General features: G+C 38.2%; 2 non-coding genes across 2 annotated transcripts; one reads left to right on the top strand and one right to left on the bottom strand.

The window, feature by feature from the left end:
• The first annotated feature begins 1,831 nt into the window (after nucleotides 1-1,831).
• On the top strand, nucleotides 1,832-1,938 carry LOC121211982 (small nucleolar RNA R71). The gene has a single exon (XR_005907195.1). It is a non-coding gene; the product is annotated as a small nucleolar RNA R71 (small nucleolar RNA).
• Nucleotides 1,939-4,408: 2,470 nt separating this feature from the next.
• LOC121211947 (small nucleolar RNA R71) lies at nucleotides 4,409-4,515 on the bottom strand. The gene has a single exon (XR_005907163.1). It is a non-coding gene; the product is annotated as a small nucleolar RNA R71 (small nucleolar RNA).
• Between the last annotated feature and the right edge of the window lie 2,098 nt (nucleotides 4,516-6,613).

Genomic DNA, 6,613 nt, shown 5'->3' with positions numbered 1-6,613 from the left:
AGAGGGATTTCCTTATCCGGTATGGCAGTGACAATGTGAGGATCTGCGGCATCTAATAAGACTTTATCACCAACCTTAAGTTGATTTGGAGAGGTATCGTCCTTGTTTTTGCATAGTTTTGGTTTATCATGTGTTCTCGGTTTGTGTTCTCGCCATTCGTCTAGCTCTTCTATCCGTAGTCTTCGTTCTTTATGGACGTCTTTGTTCTCTTCATGATAGTAGCACACTGTCTCTGTTGTCTTTGTTCGAGGAAGTTCTTGCAAGGACGATTGAATATTAGTTTTATCATCGACAGTTTTTATAGCATTATCTTGAGTCTTAGAGGTTTTGACTGAGTCACATGCTTGGATTGTTACTGCGTCGTCACCTGCACAAAGTGTTAGCTCTCCTGTGCCTACATTAATAATGGTTCTGGCAGTTGCTAAAAATGGTCATCCTAAAATTAGAGGTACCTTGTTATCCTTATCCATATCTAAGACAACGAAGTCTAATGGGTAAATAAATTTATCAATTTTAACAAGAACGTCTTCAATAATACCCTTAGGAAATCTAACTATTTTGTCAGCTAATTGTATGCTCATCCTAGTCTATTTGGGTTTACCGATACCTAGTCGTTTAAACATTTTATATGGCATAACATTTATACTTACCCTTAGATCAGCTAAAGCATTATTCACAGATAGACCACCAATTAAACAAGGAATTGTAAAACTCCCTGGATCTTTCAATTTGTTAGGTAGCTCATTCTTTAGAATAGCTGAGCAGACTGCATTGAGTTCCACATGTGATGTAGCATCTAATTTCCTTTTATTGCTCAGAAGTTCCTTTAAGAATTTTGCTGAGTTGGGCATCTGCGAAAGAACTTCAATAAAGGTAAGTTAATATGTAATTTCTTTAAGAGTTTGACAAACTTACCGAATTGTTCTTCTGTTCTGTTTTTCGTCATCGCTTTAGGATATGACACATGAGGTTCATGATTTGTACTTACCTGTTTGGGATCGTTATTATTTACCTCTTCTCTTCCTTTGTTCATCGCGTTGTCTTGCTGTATTTCTGGCTCAGGTGTAATGAATCCTTCCGTATCTTGAGTGCTAATTGCATTGAGGTGTTACTTAGGATTAGGTTCAGTATTACTTGGTAATCTACCTTGTGGTCATTCAGAGATTAGTTTGGATAGCTAGCCTATCTGAGTTTCGAGTCCTTGGATCGATGCTTGTTGATTCTTAAGTGCTGTCTCAGTATTTTGGAAACGGGTTTCTGACACCGAGATAAATTTAGAAGCATCTCTTCAAGGTTTGGTTTTTTCTCCTATTGATAAGGTGGCTATTGACAACGCTGAGGATTTTGTGGCTTTGGATTTCCTTGACCTCCCTAGGAAAAATTTGGGTGGTTCCTCCAACCTGTATTATAAGTAGTACTGTATAGGTTATTTTGAGATCTAAAGTTATTGTTACCCATATAGTTGACTTGTTCCTCTTCAGTTGTGGGATTGAAGGATTGATATTCTATATGCACACCTCCTCCGCTTGAGTCACACCTCATTACTAGATGTACCTGCGTAGAACCAAGAAAACTATCAATCTTTTTATTGAGAAGTTCTACCTGATTTGAGAGCATGGTGACTGAATCGATGTTATAGACACTGGCTATTTTCGTTGGCTTTGTCCTCATAACTTGCCACTGATAGTTATTCAGTGACATCTCCTCTATAAATTCATATGCATCTTTCGGTATTTTATTGTTGATGTTTCCGCCAGCAGCTGCGTCAATCATTTGTCTTGTTGAGGGATTCACACCATTGTAGAATGTTTGAACTTGTACCCAAAACGGTAACCTATGGTGAAGGCACCTTCTTAGTAAGTCCTTGTATCTCTCCCATGCATCGTAGAGTGTTTCTAAATCCATCTGCACAAAAGAAGAGATATTATTACGCAATTTAGCCGTTTTAGCCGGCGGAAAATATTTTAGTAAAAATTTCTCGGTCATTTGTTCCCAAGTAGTGATAGACCCTTGTGGTAACGAATTCAAACACTGTTTAGCTTTGTTTCTCAGTGAAAAGGGAAATAAACGAAGACAAATGGCATCATCAGAAATGCCATTGATATTGAATGTATCGCAAAATTCAAGAAAATTCGCCAAGTGCGTGTTGGGATCCTCATCTGCAAACCATCAAACTGAACAAACTGTTGTATCATCTGAATTATGTTAGGTTTTAGTTCGAAATTATTTGCAGCAATAGCAGGTCTAACTATACTAGACTCAGTTTCTGTTAAAGAAGGTTTATCATAGTCATACATAGTACGTGGAGCAGGATTTAGATTAGCTTCAATTGTAGGAGGCAGCTGATCGTCTGGGTTTTCGGCCATCTCTTCGGTTGGGGTTTGAGTATCGTCTTCTCGCTCATTCTTCGTGTATCGTAAACTACGCCTTATTTCTCTTTGACTTCTACGAACTGTGCGATTGATTTCTTTGTCAAAGAGTAATGGTCCTGACGGGTTTCTTCTAGTCATAAACTATAAAAACCTACCAAGAGAGAAAAAGTAAATTAATAAATAATAAAATAAAATAAAATCGCAAGAAAAATAAATGGCTAAAGTAATAAAAATTTAGTGTTCCTAATATTCCAGTTCCTCGGTAACGGCGCCAAAAACTTGATCGCAGTGATTCGTAACAAGTAATAAATATTTATAATGAAGATCAAACCTAGACTAACTATTATCACGATGAAAAGGCAAGCGCACCTATCGAACAATAGTATAGTAATGGCAAGACTGGGATATCGTATCCAAGGGAACCAAAAGTACTAGTAGTAACTATCTTTTTATTATCTAGCCTAGGAATAAAAGGGTTTGTTTTAATTAACTAATTATTTAAACTAAGAGCGCACAGAGAAAAGAATTGGGAATTGCTTTTGGGAAAATCGATTGACTTGAGACAATACCTAAGGAAAAATCCACCTAGACTTTACTTGTTATTCTGGCTCCGAACCGGACGATTTATTCATTCAACTTGTTTCGTAGAGATCCATAAGTTATGTTATTATCCCTATTCAAGACTAATAACGTCTAATCCCTAGATTGAATAATCGAGACTTTTCTCTAATTAACACTCTAGGGTTGCATTAACTCGATCTATGGATCCCCTTATTAGGTTCACCCTAATCCGGCAAAATCTTGTCACCCTATGTCTAGGCGCGCAATCAGCTCCGCTTAATTATGATAAATGTACTCTTAGATAGGGTCTATACCTCCCCTGAATAAGAGCGTGTCTTGAATTAGTATCCTGGGATATCAAAACAAGAATTAAGAACACATAATTAAGAACAAGTTAAATATTTATCATCCGATTTAGAAAATAATAACAAGATTCGTCTTAGGTTTCATTCCCCTTAGGTATTTAGGGGATTTAGTTCATAACTAAATAAGAAAACATCTCAGAAGAATAAAGAATACAAAACATAAAAAAAACCCAAAACTCCTGAAGGGAAATTGAGGAGAGATCTTCAGTCTTGATGATGAATCTGGCTTCTAAGATGGATCAATCGACTTCCTTAGGGTAATTCCTTACCCCTCTTCTTCGTCTCCCTTTTTCTCCTCCTCTAGTGCGTATTTATAGGCTTTGGAATGCCTAGAAACCCTCCGAAGTGGCCTATTCCGAATTGGACTTAACTTGGGCTCAGCAGGGACACGCCCGTGTGGCACAGCCATGTGACATATTTGCCAGGCCGTGTTCGATCCGTTAAATTGCACACGGCCGTGTGGGTCAATGGCCAGGCCGTGTGAATCGTGAAAGCCTTGGTCGACATCCCCGAAAGACACGGGCGTATGAGATGCCCGTGTGGCAAAGCTTAGGCCGTGTCATCTTCTCGATTTGGTCCGTTTTGCCCCTTTTTGGCTCGTTTTTTTGGCTCCTTTTGACTCTTGGTCCTCTCCTGAGTATAAAACATGCAATTAAAGCATTAGGAGTATCTAATTCACCAATTCTAATGAGAAATCATCTATAAAATGCATTAAACATGGGGTAAAAATATGTATAATTTACGGTTTATCAGTATGATTATGCTAAACCTTCTTTAACAGGAACTGAATCAAGCATATTTAGACCTGTTGTTGCTACAAATACTTTTGAACTGAAACCTAACACAATTCAAGTGATCCAACAGTTTGTTCAGTTTGATTGTTTGTAGGACGAGGATCCCAATGCTCACTTGGCAAATTTCTTAGAGTTTTGTGACACTTTTAAAATCAATGGTGTTTCTGATGACGTCATTCGCCTTCGGTTATTCCCTTTTTCATTGAGGAATAAGGATAAACAATGGTTGAACTTGTTACCACGAGGGTAAATCACTACTTGGGAACAAATGACTGAAAAGTTTTTACTTAAATATTTTTCGCCGGCTAAAACAGCTAAGTTGAGGAATGACGTTTCTTCTTTTGTGCAGATGGATTTAGAAACACTCTATGATGCATAGGAGAGATACAAGGATCTGTTGAGAAGGTGCCTTCGCCATGGGTTACCACTCTGGCTACAGGTTCAAACGTTTCATAATGGCCTAAATTCTTTGACTCGACAGATGATTGATGCAGCCGCTGGTGGAACTATCAATAATAAGAAACCTGAGGAAGCTTATGAATTTATAGAGGAGATGTCACTGAATAACTATCAGTGGCAAGTTATGAGGACAAAGCCAATGAAAGTAGCCGGTGTTTTCAACCTCGTTACGGTTACTATGCTATCTAACCAAGTAAAACTCTTAAATAAAAAGATTGACGGTTTGTGTGGTTCCACTTAAGTGCATCTAGTGATGAGGTGCGATTCGAATGGAGGAGGAGCATGCTCAGAATATCAACCTTTCAACCCTAGCATCAAGGAGGAGCAAGTCCAATATATGGGTAACAATAACTCTAGACCCCAAAATAACCTGTATTGTAACACTTATAATGCAGGTTGGAGGAACCATCCCAATTTCTCGTGGGGCGGTCAAGGAAATCAAAGGTCACAACATCATCCGGGTTTTCAACAACCACCTTACCAAGAAGAGAGAAAGCCAAACCTTGAATAGATGCTAACAAAATTCATTTCAGTGTCAGAAACTCATTTTTAGAATACTGAGATAGTACTTAAGAATCAACAAGCATCGATCCAAGGGCTCGAAACTCAGATAGGTCATCTCGCTAAATTGATATCTGAACGACCATAAGGTAGCCTGCCGAGTAATACTGAATCTAACCTAAGGGAGAAAATCAATGCAATTACCATTCAAGATAAGGAAGGGTTAGTTGCACCTGAACTAGAACTGAGGCAAGAAACTGTGGTAAGTAAAGGTAAAGGCGAGGTGGACCATAGTGAGCAAAAAACGATAAGTAAATAGTATAAGCTACGGGTGCTATACCCCAATGCGACAAGAAAACATCGTACAGATGAACAATTCGATAAATTCATTAAACTATTAAAGAAATTACATATTAACTTACCGTTTATCGAAGCTCTCTCGTAGATGCCAAACGTAGTCAAATTTTTAAGGAAACTTCTAGCAAACAAATGAAAGTTGGATGAGACATCGCATGTGGAGTTGAATGCAGTTTGCTCTACCATTCTACAGTATAAGCTACCCAACAAATTGAAAGATCCAAGGAGTTTTACAATTCCTTTTTTAATTGGTAGTTTAGATGTTCATAATGCATTGGCTGACTTAGGGGCAAGAGTTAATGTTATGCCTTATAAAATGTTTATACAGCTAAGTCTTGGGAAACCCAAACAAACTAGGATGAGCATTCAATTGGCTGATAAAACCATTAGATTTCCTATGGGTATCATTGAAGATGTTCTTGTTAAGATCGATAAATTTATATACCCAATAGACTTTGTTGTTTTAGACATGGAAGAGGATAGTAACGCAACTTTGATTTTAGGACGACCCTTTTTAGCGACTGCTAGAACCATTATTGATGTTGGTACAGGTGAACTCACACTTCGTGTGGGAGACGAAACAACCACCCTTCAAGCTCGTAATACGAGTAACACATCAACAATCTAGGGGGATTGCATAAATCATACTACTGGTACTAATCATATAGTGAAACCCTCTGTGCAGAAAACAGTTTCGAAGAGCGCATATGAGCCATGTTCAGGCAATTTCAAAGGACCTATCTATGAAGAACGTAGGCTACAAATCAAAGAGCTAGATGAATGGCAGACACAGAAATCGAGAACACCCAATAAACTGAAACCAAACCAGGACGAGCTCAATGTCGTACCAAATCAACTTAAGGTTGGAGACAAAGTACTACTAGATACAGCAGACCCTCGCATTGCCACTTCTGAACCTAATGAAGAAATTCCTCTCACGGTACTTAGTATTTTCCCATATGGTACAGTCGAGGTAATTCATCCCAAATTCGGCACTTTTAAGGTAAACAATACTCGTCTTAAACCTTATGTTGATAAAGTTGATAGCAGGGATGAGGAGTATAAACTCCTCGCACCACCTTGACCATGTAGAAGAGAGGTAAGTCCAGCTTAAGACTATAAATAAGCACTTCTCAAGAGGCAACCTGAGCACTAACTGTAATTATTTATTTAAATTCTAGTTTTTCACATCTAGCCTACTAAC

Source organism: Gossypium hirsutum, chromosome A12 (assembly GCF_007990345.1).
Source record: "Gossypium hirsutum isolate 1008001.06 chromosome A12, Gossypium_hirsutum_v2.1, whole genome shotgun sequence".
NCBI classification, from domain to species: domain Eukaryota; kingdom Viridiplantae; phylum Streptophyta; class Magnoliopsida; order Malvales; family Malvaceae; genus Gossypium; species Gossypium hirsutum.
This window is presented reverse-complemented; position numbering and strand designations above follow the sequence as displayed.